The sequence below is a fragment of the Scylla paramamosain genome, chromosome 47 (genome assembly GCF_035594125.1).
Source record: "Scylla paramamosain isolate STU-SP2022 chromosome 47, ASM3559412v1, whole genome shotgun sequence".
Lineage (NCBI taxonomy): Eukaryota > Metazoa > Arthropoda > Malacostraca > Decapoda > Portunidae > Scylla > Scylla paramamosain.
The window spans coordinates 6,961,648-6,980,422 of NC_087197.1; the positions used below are offsets into that span (position 1 = coordinate 6,961,648).

The following is an 18,775-nucleotide window of genomic DNA, read 5'->3' on the forward strand; positions in this document are numbered from 1 at the left end:
ACTCTGGACACATTGATAAAATTAAAATTACTGGAGAGATGATGAATTTTTTTAAAAGAGTAAGAATGGCATTCTCATATTTGGATAAAGAAATCATAAAAAAGTTGTTGATTTCCATGATAAGACCAAGATTGGAATATGCGGCAATGGTGTGGTCTCCTCATACAAAGAGGAATATTATAAAATTAGAAAGAGTACAAGCTGACACAATAAAAAGTTGAAGAAAGTTAACCGTAGAAGAGACATTAAGAAGTATAGTTTTCCTCACAGAAGTGTGAACAAATGGAATGAAGTCAGTGAAGACATTATAAATGCTGAAACTGTCAGTGCTTTTAAGACCGAACTAGATAGATATAAAGATGGGATACCATGAGATTAGTCTCCTCCCATAAACCACAATTAGGTAAATACAACTAGGTAAAATACAGAATGAAGATGAGATTTGCAAAGGAAGTTTATACCACATGGAGGAGAGACAGAAAAGGAAAGGGAGGAGGAGGAGGAGTGGTGATATTGGTAAAAGAGGATATTGTTGTTGAGGAAGTGGAATATGGTGATGGAATGGCAGAAACTTTGAGTGTTGTGATTAAGATCAAAGGAAGTGAAAAAAGAAAAGTTATTGTGACATTCATACCACCAAAACCTAATGCATGGGAGACCAATAGATATAAAACTATGCAACTAGAAACAAGAAATAGCATAGAAGAAATGATGAGAAAAGTAACAAAGTGCTCTTAGTAGGCGACTTCAACACTAAAGGAATTGACTGGGAGGAGATGGAAATGAAAGAAAATGTTGGGTCATGGAGCAAAGAACTTATGTATACCATGATGGTGAATACAGTGAGACACTGGGTGAATGTGCCTATGAGATGCAGAGAAGAAGAACCATCACAGTTGGACTTAGTGTTTACAAAAGCCCCAGAAAGCAGACCAAGTATGCATTGAGTCCACTGGGAAAAAGTGATCATGTGATAAAGGATAGTGATAAAGATGATACCAGAATTGGAAGACTTAAGCTATGAAGAAAAACTTGAAGAGATTGGATTACCAACAAAACTAGAGAGAAGAGAAAGAGGAGACCAGATAAAAATATGTAAATTAGCAAACAATATAGAAAGAATAGACAGAAATGACTTGGTACCACAGATAGAGGAGGGAGAGAGACAGACGAAGGGGCATGGGAAGAAAGTAAAGTTCAAGCAACATCAAGAAATACTAGCTTCTCATATCAAACTATTAAAATCTGGAATGATTTGAAGGAAGAGGTAGTTGTGGCAAAAATTGTACACATGTTTAAAGAGAAACTGGATAAACATGGTTATGGAGACAGGACAAAATGAGCTTTGGCTTGTGCCCTATACAATACAACTAGGTAAATACAACTAGGTAAATACACACACATTTGCCAAAACACAATTTAAAATGGATTTCGGTGTCATGAGCTATAATTGCATTCCACAGTTAGCTTTATTTCATGTTTTATTTACATATTCTTCCTCCTAGTCTCTGAATGCAGTAATTCTTATATATGTGACAGTGGGGAATCCTGCAGCTTATATAATGTGTTTGTCTCATCATAATATCCATCAGAGAGAGAGAGAGAGAGAGAGAGAGAGAGAGAGAGAGAGAGAGAGAGAGAGAGAGAGAGAGAGAGAGAGAGAGAGAGAGAGAGAGAGAGAGAGAATAAATCTGAAGATGCCGTGTAGTGCTTGTAGTGTGTGAGCCTCAAGGGTTTTGGCTGATGGTTGGCTGTGTTGTACCAATGTTATGGCCTTTATCCAATCTTATTCCCTACAGTGCAACTCCCTAGTGAATTCCTCACAAGTTCTATCACATATAAAATGTCACCAAGGGCATGCAGAACACTATCAGCTGAGCATCACTATTCTCTCATAGGGCACCTCTCCTTTTGATGAAAATTGAGGCATTGGGCTGTCATCTGCAGCCTAAAAATAATTTTGGGTGCATAGGAGTACCCTTCACCACTCCTAACCAATAAAAGTCTTTCAGGTCTTAAAAGTGATTATATATTACTTTTAAGGAACTTTTGTCAGTAAAAGTAAAACTGGTTACTAAAAGTACTTTTAGCCTGGTCCCCTTAATACTGGCATTACTATGTAGCTATTTTGTTCTCTTCTACAGTACAGAAAATTAACTTCCTTTGGATTATAACTCATACAAAGCAGGGTTGGCATTAAAAAAACCCACCCAAAAAAACTCACTCACTCCGAAAAAGTTTTTTCCCCTATGTCAAAATTTAGTTCTTTATCGTATTAATAAATAAGGTCTATATATGTACATATACATAAAAAAAATGTAAAAGTAGTCAATCCTGATCCATTAATTTCCTATACAGTATAAGTTAACACAGGCTTTGTCCAATTGGACCAATCTATATCAACATGACCTAAACAAGTGTCTTCTTCATCAATAGAAAGTGTCAAAATCTTTCAAGATATAACTCCCCTCGTGACTTCTGCCACCTAGCCAAAAACATCTTTATAACATTCCTTCTTCATCTTTCCCTCTTTTATTTCAACCTGATGCCACCACTGCTATCTCATCTACTTCTAAAGCTGAACTCTTCACTCAAACCTTTGCTAAAAGTTCTACTTTGGATGACAGGGCTTGTTTCCCACTCCTGCACCCTCTTGACTACTTCATGCTACCCATTAAGATCCTTTGCAGTGATGTTTTCCCACTCAATTTCCTCCACTCCCATTCCTATTTGAGAGTTGAAATTGATAGATCATATACCAGAAGAGTTGTTCTTTCCCATAGTATATTTAGTTTTCACCCAGGCCTCCAAACAGCCCCATACTAAATTTTAAAACATAAGTGTTTAGATAGGGAGAGAGTTTGCAGTTAGCGAGAGAGTGATGAAGCAGCTGGACTCTTCAAACCTCAGATCTCCATTCCCTTCTTCCCTCCCAGCACCCCCGTCCTGTGTCTTTATTGGGGACGAATTTAATGGATGTTCCCACAGATGCCAGCTTAGCAGCTGGCCGGGGATGAAGTTACAGAGTGAAGGATAGAAGCTGTAGGAGGGTTATTTTGAAATCAAAGTTTTGTGCCAGACTCTATCAAAAGCTTTTGATATCTCTAAGACGTCAAATTTTTCACCAACACTCTAAAAGAGGATGACCAATACTCAGTAAGGAAAGCCAGATCACCAGTAGAGTGGCCTTGACGGAATCCATACTAACAATCAGATAGAAGATTGTGAAGTGATAGACGTTTAAGAATCTTCCTGTTGAGGATAGATTTAAAAAATAGGTAGGCAATAAATTAAAACAATGGTACAGTAGTTTGAGGTATTAGAATGGTCACCCTTTTTAGGAACAGGCTGAATGTAGGCAAACTTCCAGCAAGAAGGAAAGGTAGATGTTAATAGACACAGCTAAAAGAGTTTGACTAGGCAAGGTGCAATCATGGAGGCACAGTTTTAGAGAATAGCAGGAATCCTATCAGGTCCATAAAAGGACAGTGAGGTCATGGAAAATATTGTGAAGGATTTTAATAGGTAGCATGAAGTATTTAGACAGTGGAGGAGAGGGAGGAACAAACCTTGAATCACCCAAGGTGGAGTTTTTAGCAAAGGTTTCTGCAGAGTTCAGCTTTAGAAGTAGATGAGATGGCAGTGGTGACATCAGGTTGAAATAAAAGAGGGAAAAATGAAGAAGCAAAGTTATTGGAGATGTTTATGGATAAGTGCCAGAAGTCAAGAGGGGAGTTAGATCTTGAAAGATTTTGACACTTTCTATTAATGAAGGAGTTTTTGGCTAGTTGGAGAACAGACTTGACATGATTCTGGGCAGAAATATAAGGTGCATAAGATTCAGGTGATGAAAGTCTCAAGTACCTTTTATGGGCAACCTCTGTCATATAAAGCACAAGAACAGTCTGTGTTAAACCACAGTTTAAAAAGTTTAGGTCGAGAAAAAGAGTGAAGAATGTACATTTCCATGCCAGACACTATCACCTCTCTTATGCATTCCGCACACACAGATGGGTCTCTGACATGAAAGTAGTGGTCATTCCAAGGAAAATTAGCAAAATAACTCCTCAGGTTCCCCCAACTAATAGAGGCAAAATGCCAGAGGCACCTATTCCTGACTGTCTTGGAGATATGCACAACATTCTTGAGCTTTTCCTAACCTCTAATCCTTCTGCTTATGATGTTACCCTCTCTTCTCCGTTGGGCTCCTCCAATCACAATCTCATATCTGTATCTTGTCCTATCACTCCAATCCCTCCTCAGGATCTCCCTAAGCAGAGGTGCTTCTGGCATTTTGCCTCTGCTAGTTGGAGTGACCTGAGGAGGTATTTTGCTGATTTTCCTTGGAATGATTACTGCTTCCATGTCAGAGACCCATCTTTGTGTGCTGAGTGCATAACAGAAGTGATAGTGTCTGGCATGGAGGCATACATTCCTCACTCTTTTTCTCATCCTAAACCTTCTAAACCCTGGTTTAACACAGCCTGTTCTCGTGATATACATGATAGGTGGCCCACAAAAGGTACTTGACCCTTCCATCACCAGAATCTCATGCATTTTATATTTCTACCCAGAACCCTGCCAAGTCTGTTTTCCAACTAGCCAAAAACTCCTTCATTAATGGAAAGTGTCAAAATCTTTTAAGATCTAATGCCCCTCGTGACTTCTGGCATCTATCCAAAAACATCTCCAATAACTTTGCTTCTTCTTTCCCTCCTTTTTTTTCAACCAGATGGCACCACTGCTATCACATCTATCTCTAAAGCTGAACTCTTCACTCAGACCTTTACTAAAAAACTCTGCCTTGGAAAATTCAGGGCTTGTTCCTCCCTCTCCTCCACCCTCTGACTACTTCATGCTACTTGTTAAAATTCTTTGCAATGATGTTTTCCATGCCTTTCCTGGCCTTAACCCTTGGAAGGCTTATGGACATGATGGAGTCCCTCCTACTGTTCTCTGAAAGTGTGCCTCCATGGTTGCACCTTGCCTAGTCAAACTCTTTCACCTTTGTCTGTTAACATCTACCTTTCCTTCTTCTTGGAAGTTTGCCTACATTCAGCCTGTTCCTAAAAAGGAGACCATTCTAATCCCTCAAACTACTGTCCTATTGCTTTAATTTCCTGCTTATCTAAAGTTTTTTAATCTATCCTCAACAAGAAGATTATGAAACATCTAACACTTCACAACCTTCTTTCTGACTGCCAGTATGGGTTCCGTCAAGGACACTCTACTTGTGATCTGGCTTTCCTTACTGAGTCTTGGTCATCCTCTTTTAGAGATTTTGGTGAAACTTTTGCTGTTGCCTGACATATCAAAAGCTTTTGATAGAGTCTGACATAAAGCTTTGATTTCCAAACTACCCTCCTACGGCTTCTATACTTCTCTCTGTAACTTCATCTCAAGTTTCCTTTCTGACCGTCCTATTGCTGCTGTGGTAGATAGTCACTGTTCTCCTAAATCTATTAACAATGGTGTTCCTCAGGATTCTGTCCTCTTGCCCACTCTCTTCCTATTATTCATCAATGATCTTTTAAACCAAACTTCTTGCCCTATCCATTCCTACGATGATGATACCACCCTGCACTTTTCCACATCTTTTCACAGACATCCAACCCTTTAGTTCACACAGGGAAGCCACAGAATGCCTGACTTCTAATCTCTCTAAGCAAACTTAGTATTGTTCAATGCCTCAAAAACTCAATTCCTTTATCTATCATCTCGACACAACCTTCCAAACAACTATCCTGTCTTCTTCAGTGACTCTCAACTGGCCCCTCTTCTACACTAAACATCCTCAGTCTGTCCTTTTCTTATAATTTAAACTGGAAATTTCACATCTCGTCTCTAGCTAAAAACAGCTTCTATGAAGTTAGGCATTCTGAGATGTCTCCACCTGTTTTTCTTACCCCCCAGCTGCTAACTCTATACAAGGGCCTTATCTGTCCATGTATGGAGTATGCTTCACATGTCTGGGGGGATTCCACTTGTATCACTCTTTTAGACAGGGTGGAATCAAAAGCTTTTCATCTCATCAGCTCCTCTCCTCTAACTGACTGTCTTCAACCTCTTTCTCATCGCCAGAATGTTGCATGTCTTGCTACCTTCTACTGCTATTTTCATGCTAACTGCTCTTCTGATCTTGCTAACTGCATGCCTCTCCTCCTCCCACAGCCTCGCTGCACAAAACTTTGTTCTTTCTCTCACCCCTATTCTGACCACCTCTCTAATGCAAGAGTTAACCAGTATTCCCAGTCATTCATCCCCTTCTCTGGTAAACTCTGGAACTCCCTTCCTGCTTCTGTATTTCCACCTTCCTGTGACTTGAACTCCTTCAAGAGGGAGGTTTCAAGACACTTATTCTTCAATTTTTGACCACCACCTCAGACCCTATTCAGGACCGGTATCTCAGTGGGCTTTTTTTTTTTTTGTTAGATTTTTGTTTCTCTTGTGTCCCTCCTACATATAAAAAAAAAAAAGAAAAGAATGCTTTAGGGGATCCAGAGGAGGGATTGGAGTGATAGGACAAGATACAGATATGAGCAGAATTAGAGGTTAGGAAAAGGTCAAGAATGTCGGGTGCATCTCGGGTAACAGCACAAGGAGAAGGATTAGAGGTTAGGAAAAGGTCAAGAATGTTGTGGATATCTCCAAAACGGTCAGGAATATGAATAGGTTGTTGCACTGGTTTCTCTAGTTGTAGAGGATAGCAAAGTTAAAGACTAGTTCACCAGGATGGTCAGTGAAGTTAGAGAAAAGCCAAAGCTGGTGATGAACATTGAAGTTTTGAAGAATGGAGATCTCTGCAAAAGGGAAAAGAGTAAGCATGTGCTCTAATTTGGAAGTTAAGTAGTCAAAGAATTCCTTATAGTCAGAGGAGTTAGGTGAGAGGTACACAGTACAGATAAATTTAGCTTAAGAGTGACTGTAGTAGATGATCGAAAACCCGGAAGATTCAAGAGCATGGGCATGAGAGCAGGTTAAGTCATTGTTCATGTAGATGCAACATCCAGCTTTGGATTGAAAATGAGGATAGAGAAAGTAGGAAGGAACATATAAGGGGCTGCTGTCAGTTGCTTCAAACACCTGTGTTTCACTGAGGAAAAGATGAGGTTTAGTAGAGGAGAGGTGGTGTTCTACAGATTGAAAATTAGATCTAAGACTGCGAATGTTGCTGAAGTTAATGAAGAAAAAGTTGAGGGGGATGCTAAGACACTTAGGGTTGATACCAGAAGAGTAGTCAGACTGGGGACATTTGTGGCCCCCTCTCCAGATGGGGACTTAGTGGCTGGTGTAGGAGTCACCATATTGATTTTGAATTTTGAGTGAAGGATGTGTGTGTAATTAGGTGGATGTAGTTTTGTGTGAAGGAAGATAGTTGTCTTTAGAGGGTAGGCTTTGACTGGTCCCCTGTGTAATGAGACAAAGGGAAGCATTCAGTGAGGTCACAGGTGGGTTCAATGAAAAGTTCTCAGCACCCCCTGATTAAGTGCTTTAGACCTCACTGGGAGTAATTATCATTTGGCAGGTGTCTACTGCCTCCTCCTGTGTGGTTATTTGTTAATTTATACTCCTTATCCACTTCCTGAAGTTCTCTACTGTTATCCCCACACTTCATCAGTTGTTTGAGTCTTGCTTAAAGATGTTTTTTTCTTTTGATTTTCAACCACAGTTTTTGGTTCATCAGTAATTCCTTGTTAGTTTGTTTCCTTGATGCCCAGACCTCCTTTACTGGTACACACTCTTTTATTGCTTCATCCACTCTAATTCTAAACTTTGATCACATTTTCTCTATGTCTCCCTCACCTAAGTACTCCCAATTTATGTCCAGTCTGTGTCTCATAAGGTCATAGTCTGCTCTCTCATATATGTATGTTTTGGTATAACAAGTCCTGCCTTGAACTTCAGCCTCATAGGTGAAAGTAATGCAGGCATGATCACTTCACCGAAAAGGACTTCCGTAATGCAGGCATGATCGCTTCACCCAGTAGGACTTTCGTAATGCCGGCATGATTGCTTCACCCAGTGGGACTTTCTATTCTAATTTCTCCAACTGCTTCTTCCTCACTGGTAAATACTAGGTCTACAACACTTCCTTTTGGCCCCTCTCTATACCTTGTGATGTCCTTAATGTGTTGTGTCAAGGTGCCTTCTCTCTCTCTGTCTCAATAAACTTGTACTCTATACTGTTTCATCCTCCTGTTGTGGTGTTGTTTGTCCAGTTAATAAATGGTACATTAAATCCCCTAAAATGATCTTGTATGCTGTTTGCTTATTGTTTATTTCTTTCGTTAATTTCAGTAGTTTTTCATTCTCACTGGTTCAACACTTGGACTTTATATATGGTTGTAATTAATATGGTTTCAGTCATTCCTTTTACCTCTGTCCACAGATACTTGCAGTATTTTTGTTCCACAGTTATATTGTTAAAGTTTACATCTTTACATACATAAATTAGCAGGCCTCTACCTTCTTTTGTATTAGTAATATTTTTTTTCAATTATTTTATATCCATCAATACTATATTCCAATGATAATACATTGGATCTGAAATTCTTAGGTTTAACTTCTTGCAGTGTTATGATACAAGGCTTATCTTCATTATCCTGTACTCTTGTTTTCATTTCCCTTAGTTTATCTAGAGTGGGCACATCCACATTGCAGAATACAACTTTAACACGTTACCCACTTCTTGTTCTACGGGTGTACCACTAACTACATTTCTCTATGGCGACTTGGTACATCAATGGTGCAATGATGAGTAAACAGGAGTATATATTTAAACTCATTTTCTCCTTCGCAATTACTGATCGGACATTTTCTTGACTTTCAAACATTACCAAGGAACATGAATAAGCGGAAAATGAAACACAGGAATATGTATTCAAATTTATTTTCGAGCAATATGTTGAGACTCCAGAACATAATATTATTTTTTTCATATGAAAAATAAGACATGGTAAAATAAACAGGCAAACAAACAATCTTCAATGCAGAATGGAGTTGTGTAACTGAAAACCATCTATACTGATAAAATAAATAATTAAATAAAGCAGAAACTTAATATAATTAGATTTCTAAGAACTTGTATTTATGCTTGAAGACAATTAGTATGATTACTCTAACTCCTTTGATCAATGCCACACATTGTTTTATAGCATGGAAGCCTTCGGTATTTTTAATACTAAAATTAACATCTTAGTGAAAGAAACTTTTTTTTTTTATAATGATCCTGAAATAGATACAGCTTCACAAAACAATAATCTTGAGTACAGTAACATGCTATATAACAATGTTTTCCTTATGATGAAAAGAAAGTATTGCTTGCATGTATTTTATGCACTGTGCTTCTCAGCAAAGCATATGATACAGAGGTGTGTCTTATCTTCACACTCAAAACAGAATGTGTTTACTCTTCCAGCTTTATTTCTAGCTACCTTGAATCCTTCAGAAAGTGAGATTTTTTGTAGCAGCCACAACACAACATCTTTTTCTTGTATATCTCTTAGGTCCATCTTTCTCAGTCAGTATATGAGGGCTCCTTTTTCCTGATATGACTCCAGAACTTTTCCCAGGTCTAATGTTCTCAGGTTCATTTCCAGTGAGCAAATACACTAAAGCCTCTTGAAATTGCAGCTGATTCATCTTAGCCATAGGGAAGTACTGGCAATGGAGAACCCATGTATTTACAACTAAGAGTCCAGCAGTCAGTTCAAAGGCCAACTTTCTGTACCATTTTTTTGCTCTTTCTCAGTGGACTGTAATAGGATGTGTATTGGTCAGAGACATCCACACCTTGTTTGCCCTGTTGTATGCCATTACACTTTCTGGTTTTGAAAACTTCTTCTTTGTGTCTTTTTATCATGCCACTGGGAACTAATTGATCACTGTGTTCAGGCAGAGTTGAAATAGTCAGTACATTTCTTTTATCCCTCCATTTGAAAACTCATGCCCTTGCTGTTCTCCTGTCCTTTCATTTCATTCTTTCTGAGTTTACTTTGAGTAACTTCCTTGGGAAGGTATTTTCTTGTGCCCTTTAGATAAGTTTTTTTTATCCGATAGGTACTCTGCTAATGTCACTGAACAATAGTAGTTATCAGCATAAAGGGTGGCACCCTGGTCAAATAGCTCTTCACAAAGTTCTACTGTTAGGCTTTCTGTGGAGTTTAGTCCCTGACTCTTTTTTTGACTTCTGGCATGAATCTTGAAATTCCATGTATAGCCACTTGGAATACATACCTTGTACAACTTGAAGCCATATTTATGTGCTTTCCCAGGAAGATACTGCCTTACATTAATTCTGCCCCTAAGGGGAACCATACTCTCATCAATTACAAAAATGGGCCTGGTTTATGAACAGCCTGACAGCAGTCCATAATGGCAGTGATCAAGGGTCACATCTTGAATAATGGATTAGCTGGATCATCAACTTCAGTATTATCCCTGAAATGTATACACCTAAGAAGGATTTCAAGTCTCTCTTGTCATCACACTGCTGACATAAGAATCAGAATACAGCTTGTTCTTACTCCAATAGGAAGAAATTTCTGGCATTGCAACAATTCCCATGCATACAATTATACCTATGAACTTATTTATTTCTTCCCTAGTTGTGGGTTTTCATTAAATGAGACGTGACCTCCTTGTCAGTGGTGCTATTTATTTTTTGTTGAGCATATACATTTGGCTGATTAACTGTTGTGTCCAAAAGAGCATCACTTATGAATTATTTACACATATCAATAATGGTTTGCCTGTGACTGAGTTTACTTGAGGCAAAATAACCAGCTCTTTTTTACTACTAAAGGTATAGGAATGCTGTTTGGAAGAAACAGGCCCCCATCCCTGTATGGCTGGTACAGAATCATCATCTGTCTTCCCCTCTACTTCATCTGATCCATCATCATCTTCTGTCTCTCCTCCTGCTTCACTTTCTTCACTGTTACTTGAGTCGCTCAAATTGGAGGGAATGAAATCTTCATCAGAGCTTTCTTGCTCAAAACGACTGCTGTAGAATGACGAAGGATCCATTTCCTGCATACCAAAAACACCTAAAGATGTTAACAAATCATTGCATAGTATTTCCATATCAATTATTATCAATTATATTTAAATCTGATAAAAAACTGTGATATTAACTTATTACAATTTTTTTTTTACTTGAAAATCATTGGTACATGAGTGGCCCAAGACACAACAGATGAATAAAATATTTGAGTATGGTGAATTGGGCCACTGGTGGTACACTGAGTAAGTGCTACACTGGTGGCCCAACACACAGTGGACAGTGGCATACACTAATGTGGATGGTTTGGTTTCGGTGATGGATGAAGTGAATGAATTTATAAAAGCAAATGAACCAGACATCATGGCAATGGTAGAAACTAAACTAAGAGATTCAGAGACACCAAATTTAGGAGGGGGAAAGTACAATATGTGGATAAGAAACAGATGTGGAAAAGGAGGAGGTGGAGTGATGATGCTTGTTAAAAAGGGTATCAGGGTGAAGAGTGTGGAAAAGGCAGAAGGCTAGGTGGAAGGCCTAAACTTACAACTAATAAATGGAAGAAGAGGATTATGATATGTCACAGTGGTGTATGTCCCACCAAAAACAAAGACCTGGAATAGACAAGAGCATGAACAGTTGCTGAGTGAGACAAAAGAATGGCTTGTAAAGAAAATTAAAGAAAACAACAAAATTGTTATAATGGGAGATTTTAATTGTAAAGAGATAAATTGGGAGGAGTGGAACACAAGAGGAGAAGACTCATGGAGAGATAAGGTTCTGAAACTGGCAATGAACAATATTATGACTGGGTTGAGGAAAACACTAGCTACAGAGGAGGAGAGGAGCCATCAAGACTTGATTTAGTATTATCAAAAGAAACAGATATTATAGAAGACATGAATTATAGTTGTCCACAAGGAAAAAGCGACCATGTCATGATAAGGTTTTGTATTAAAGAAAAAAGAGAAGGAAATAGATGTGAAGATTATAAAAAGTGAAAGATTTAATTATGGTAAGTCAAATTTTGAACAAATGAGGAGATACTTTGGTGAAGCGGACTGGAGTACACTTATCACAGCAAGTAATGTGGAAAAGAAATGGGAAGCTTTCATTAATATTTATGAAGAGGGAGTGAAAAGATATGTACCAAAAGTAGAGACAAAGAGAAGATATAACAATGACTGGTATAATAGAAGATGTGAAATAGCTAGAGAGGAGAGGGAAACGGCATGGAATAGATGGCGGAGGAAAAATACGCAGGAGCTATGGGAAAACTACACAACTACAAGAAATGAATATGTAAGGGTTATTAGAGAAAAAAAGGAAAAATTATGAGAAAGATGTTATGGACAAATGCAGAGAGGAACCAAAATTATTCTTCAGATATGTGACAGCAAAATGAAAAATAGAGAAAGAATAAGCAGATTGAAGGTGAATGGCCAAATGTGTGAGGATCCAGCTCAATTGGCAGAGATAATGAACACGAGTTTTCAATCAGTATTCACAAAAGAGAAAACATTTGTGTGGCAGAGTGAGATGAGTGAGGAAATGGGTTTTTTTTTTTTCTTTTTTATGTAGGAAGGACACTGCCCAAGGACAACAAAAATCCAATAAAAAAATATGCCCACTAAAATGCCAGTCCCATAAAAGGGTCAAAGCAGTGGTCAAAAATTGATGAATAAGTGTCTTGAGACCTCCCTCTTGAAGGAATTCAAGTCATAGGAAGGTGGAAATACAGAAGCAGGCAGGGAGTTCCAGAGTTTACCAGAGAAAGGGATGAATGATTGAGAATATTGGTTAACTCTTGCATTAGAGAGGTGGACAGAATAGGGGTGAGAGAAAGAAGAAAGTCTTGTGTAGCGAGGCTGCGGAAGGAGGGGAGGCATGCAGTTAGCAAGATCAGAAGAGCAGTTAGCATGAAAATAGCGGTAGAAGACAGCTAGATATGCAACATTGCGGCGGTGAGAGAGAGGCTGAAGACAGTCAGTTAGAGGAGATGAGTTAATGAGACGAAAAGCTTTTAATTCCACCATGTCTAGAAGAGCAGTATGAGTGGAACCCCCCCAGACATGTAAAGCATACTCCATACATGGACGGATAAGGCCCTTGTACAGAGTTAGCAGCTGGCAGAGACGTCTCAGAAAAACTGGCAGAGACGTCTCAGAACGCCTAACTTCATAGAAGCTGTTTTAGCTAGAGATGAGATGTGAAATTTCCAGTTCAGATTATAAGTAAAGGACAGACTGAGGATGTTCAGTGTAGAAGAGAGGGACAGTTGAGTGCCATTGAAGAAGAGGGGATAGTTGTCTGGAAGGTTGTGTCAAGCTGATAGATGGAGGAATTGAGTTTTTGAGGCATTGAACAATACCAAGTTTGCTCTGCCCCAATCAGAAATTTTAGAAAGATCATAAGTCAAGCGTTCTGTGGCTTCCCTGCATGAAATGATTACATCCTGAAGGGTTGGAAGTCTATGAAAAGACGTGGAAAAGTGCAGGGTGGTATCATCAGCGTAGGAGTGGATAGGACAAGAAGTTTGGTTTAGAAGATCATTAATGAATAATAAGAAGAGAGTGGGTGACAAGACAGAACCCTGAGGAACACCACTGTTAATAGATTTAGGAGAAGAACAGTGACCGTCTACCACAGCAGCAATAGAACGGTCAGAAAGGAAACTTGAGATGAAGTTACAGAGAGAAGGATAGAAACCGTAGGAGGGTAGTTTGGAAATCAAAGCTTTGTGCCAGACTCTATCAAAGGCTTTTGATATGTCCAAGGCAACAGCAAAAGTTTCACCAAAATCTCTAAAAGAGGATGACCAAGACTCAGTAAAGAAAGCCAGAAAATCACCAGTAGAGCGGCCTTGACGGAACCCATATGGGCGATAAGATAGAAGGTTGTGAAGTGATAGATGTTTACGAATCTTCCTGTTGAGGATAGATTCAAAAACTTTAGATAGGCAGGAAATTAAAGCAATAGGACGGTAGTTTGAGGGATTAGAACGGTCACCCTTTTTAGGAACAGGTTGAATGTAGGCAAACTTCCAGCAAGAATGAAAGGCAGATGTTGACAGACAGAGCTGAAAGAGTTTGACTAGGCAAGGTGCAAGCATGGAGGCACAGTTTCGGAGAACAATAGGAGGGACCCCATCAGGTCCATAAGCCTTCTGAGTGTTTAGGCCAGAGAGGGCATGGAAAACATCATTGCGAAGAATTTTAATAAGTGGCATGAAGTAGTCAGAGGGTGGAGGAGAGGGAGAAACAAGCCCAGAATCGTCCAAGGTAGAGTTTTTAGCAAAGGTTTGAGCGAAGAGTTCAGCTTTAGAAATAGATGTGATAGCAGTGGTGCCATCTAGTTGAAATAGAGGAGGGAAAGAAGAAGAAGCAAAGTTACTGGAGATATTTTTGGCTAGATGCCAGAAGTCACAAGGGGAGTTAGATCTTGAAAGGTGGTAAGTGGCATGAAGTAGTCAGAGGGTGGAGGAAAGGGAGGAACAAGCCCAGAATCGTCCAAGGTAGAGTTTTTAACAAAGGTTTGAGCGAAGAGTTCAGCTTTAGAAATAGATGTGATAGCAGTGGTGCCATCTGGTTGAAATAAGGGAGGGAAAGAAGAAGAAGCAAAGTTGTTAGAGATATTTTTGGCTAGATGCCAGAAATCATGAGGGGAGTTAGATCTTGAAAGGTTTTGACATTTTCTGTTAATGAAGGAGTTTTTGGCTAGTTGGAGAACAGACTTGGCATGGTTCCGGGCAGAAATATAAAGTGCATGAGATTCTGGTGATGGAAGGCTTAAGTATCTCTTGTGGGCCACTTCTCTATTATGTATAGCACGAGAGCAAGCTGTGTTAAACCAAGGTTTAGAAGGTTTAGGATGAGAAAAAGCGTCAGAGGAGTTAGGTGAGAGGTATACAGCACAGATAAAGTTAGTATGAGAGTGACTCTGTAGTCGTAGCCAGATGGTGGAAAACTCAGAAGATTCAAGAGCATGTGCACGAGAGCAGGTTAAGTCATTGTGCACATAAACACAGCATCCAGCTTTGGATAAAAAATGAGGATAGAGAAAGTAGGAGGAAACAGAAAAGGGGCTACTGTCAGTTGCCTCAGACACCTGAGTTTCAGTGAAGAAAAGATGAGTGTTAGAAGAGGAGAGGTGGTGTTCTACAGATTGAAAATTAGATCTTAGACCACGAATGTTGCAGAAGTTATTGAAGAAAAAGTTGAGAGGGGTGTCAAGACACTTAGGGTCGTTGACAGAAAGGTAGTCCGACCTGAGGACATTTATGGTACCCTCCCCAGATGAGGACTCCAAAGCTGGTGTAGGAGTCTGGGGGAAATCCAAGTGACTGAAGAGGATGTCCAGAAACAGATGGAGGGACTAGATGTTAGGAAGGCCCCTGGACCTGATGGAGTGTCACTGTGGATACTAAAAGAGTGCAATCAGCAGTTGACATGGGTAATACATAATGTTATTGAAAGCTCCGTAATTCAAATCAGAGTCCCAATTGAATGGAAGAGAGCCAACATAGTGGCATTCTACAAAGGTGGTAGTAAAGAGACCTGTGTCTCTAACAAGTGTGGTGTGCAAAATATGTGAAAGATTGGTGAAGGATAAATGGATGTAGTACCTAGAGGGAAAGGAAGTGATAATAAAGCAACAATTTGGATTTAGGAGAGGGAGGTCATGTGTTACAAACTTACTGAGTTTTTATTCTAGAGTGGTGGATATAATGCAAGAAAGAGATGGATGGGCTGATAGTGTTTATTGAGACCTGAAGAAGGCCTTTGATAAAGTGCCACACAGGAAATTGTTGTGGAAGTTGAAGCGTAATGGTGGGCTAATAGAGGGGCCTGCTAATATGGATGGAAAATTTCTTGACAAACAGAGAAATGAGAACAGTGGTAAAAGATAAAAAAAAAATCATCATGGAGAGAAGTTATAAGTGGAGTACCCCAAGGCTCAGTACTTGCACCAGTCATGTTTGCAGTCTATATAAATGATATGAAGGAGAGTGTGAACAGCTACATGAGCCTTTTTGTGGATGATGCAAAGTTGCTGAAGAAAGTTGAGAGTGCAGAGGACTGTGAAACGTTACAAGAAGACCAGAACAAGATATCAAGAGTGGAGTTATAGATGGGAAATGGAATTTAATTTAAAGAAGTGTAAGGTAATAGAATTTGGAAAAAGTAAAAGAAGAGTAAAAGGAAATTATGTGTTGAATGGTGTAAGGTTAAGTGGGACAGAAGAGGAAAAGGATCTTGGTGTTACAGTAACTGGGAACCTGACCCCAGAGAGACACATTAGCAAAATTACAGGAGAAACCTATAACTTGTTGAGAAGAATAAGGCAGGCCTTTGCATGTATGGATGAGGAGACGGTCAGGAAGATGATTGTGTCGCTGATAAGACCTAGACTAGAATATGCAGCAGTAGTGTTGTTGCCATACAAGAAAAAGGATATAAGGAAGTTGGAGAAAGTTCAGAGAGCAGCTACGAAGATGGTACCAAGTATCAGGGACTTGTTATATGAAGAGAGACTGGAAAGGATACATCTACCAATGTTGGAAAAGAGGAGAGAAAGGGGAGACTTGATTGCGATATATAAAGCACATGAGGGAGTAGAGGAGGTGGACCAGAGCGACTTAATGGTCTGGGATATATGGGACTCTAGAGGACATGGAAAGAGTCTGAAGAGGAGTGCTAGTAGAAGAGATGTCAAAAAGTATAGTTTCCCATATAGAAGTATTGATGTATGGAACAGTCTGGATGAGGAGATAGTAAATGCAGAAAGTATACATGGATTCAAGGCTAAGTTGGATATTAAAAGATATGGAGATGGGACAGCACGAGCATAGCTCTTTTTCCATAAAGCACAACTAGGTAAATACAACTAGGTAAATATGGTAGAAGAAAATATCGTGATCACGTGTTGGGCCACCAGTGAGACATCACTTTTATGAAGCCATATGAGTCATTGGGACTAAGAGAAGGTATGTACTTATTTTCTCCTTGATAGCTCCAATGCGACTGACATGAGACCAACGTAAAGGTTGCCGTGACAGAGGCAAATCTTGTTATTGCCGTAACGTGGGTAATGTGTTAAACTCATTTACAATATTTTCAGGTGGTTGAGATTTACTTAAACTGAGCTTGCCCCTTCCACTTGTTGGCCTTCTCCTTCCTGTATTAAGTTCCTCTTTTCCTGTACTGTGTTCCTCATTCTTATGCTGCCCATGTCCTGTATTGGGTTCTTTCCCATGTCGCCTGTGTCCTTTATATCTGTGCCTTTCTCCATAGTGTTGGGGTGCTTGGCCATGACCCCATTGCTGGATCTCATTGCATCTTCTCTGTACCACCTTCTCCATCTTACCAGATGCCTTTTCCATGGGTCTTCCCTCACCACGTACAACTTTCTCAACTCACTCTCTTTCTGACTTGCATTCTTTAGTCTTGCTTCTTCTCTCAGCTCTTTGTCCTTGTTTCTTTCTTCTTTGTTCATGAGAGACAGTAACATTCCTTAGCATTTCCCTGTTTTTTGCTGTTTGTGTCCTTTAATTTTGTAGGCATTTTTAAGCACTCTGTCCTTTAGTCCTTCTCTCATAGTTACTACAGTCGGCCTTCCCTTCTTGAGGTTGCTGTTTCTGTCATCCTTATTGGGCTCTCCATTATACTTCTCAATTCTTTTATTTCCATCATATCATCCTCAAATATCTCCACTCCAGCCACTTCACAAATTTCATGAATGATAATTTTGTCTTGCTTAATTTTCTCCTACCTAAGACCAATATTAGCTTTTCTGTTAATATGCCCAGGCACACCAATGATCACCATGTTATTCTTCTTGTCAAGTCTACTCTGTACTTGAGTTGCAGCTTTCTCCACAAGAACTCTGTCAATGTCCTTTTGTTCATGCATCTGTTTCATCTCTTCCTTCATTACATCCCTGTAAGACTCTAGGGCAGGTTTGACGTTGGTGCACACCCTCAGTTATCTCCCTAGACTTTTTTACTCTCCACATCCACTAAATCCTTCCTCACTGTCTTAAACTTCTCTTCTGAATTCATTTCTGGTACTTTGAGTTTTGACTCCATCTCATCCTGCCATCCCTGGAGTGGTGTCATTTGTGATGCTATTTTACCACTGATTATGTTGCATTTATTGCAATACCAGTGAAGGGATTCAAGTTCATAACTCATTAAAAACTTGTAAATTTCTATCAACATAAATGCTCTCATAGGTGATATGATGCCACTTATCACACAGATTGCACATTAAAGCCTCATCCTTATTGTTTGTTTACCTTTGCAGGTGCCGCAAGTATTTGGGGCAGCATCCTGCTTAATCCCCTTGGTGCCAACTGAGCTTTGTTTACCACTCATCACGGACCTCAGATATTTTATACACATTCTCACTATGTGTGTTTTTAGGACTTGTGCTGTCCTTGATTTATATTAAGGAATATATCCCAGTATGCACTCAATAGACTCAAAAGTAACAAAATATTGAAGTAAATGCAGGAGCTACACTGAATACGTCTGCTCTCTGCCACTGCTAAAAATTATAAGAATATTATTTATCTCCATCTTACATTGCAGATGATTCCTGCTCTTTGAGCATCTGTGAAAATCAAGGAACAGGAAATACTGACAAGAAGATAGCCAGAATGGCTCACTGGTTCCTGAAGTTCCTTTTAGTGGCCTTATTGAACCTGTGAGTTCTTTGCTGTTGTATCTGTATTATTTTCCTTCCCAGTTTTCTTTCCTTAATTTGATCCCTT

General features: G+C 39.4%; 1 long non-coding RNA gene across 2 annotated transcripts; it reads right to left on the minus strand.

The window, feature by feature from the left end:
• Nucleotides 1-10,637: 10,637 nt before the first annotated feature.
• LOC135094850 (uncharacterized) lies at nucleotides 10,638-18,614 on the minus strand. Of its 2 annotated transcripts, XR_010263996.1 has the most exons (3): nucleotides 18,299-18,498; nucleotides 15,270-15,424; nucleotides 10,638-11,031 (listed from the first exon to the last, which is right to left on the minus strand). It is a non-coding gene; the product is annotated as an uncharacterized LOC135094850 (long non-coding RNA). The 2 variants fall into 2 exon arrangements; XR_010263997.1 differs by lacking the exon at nucleotides 15,270-15,424 and having other exon boundaries at nucleotides 18,299-18,614.
• Between the last annotated feature and the right edge of the window lie 161 nt (nucleotides 18,615-18,775).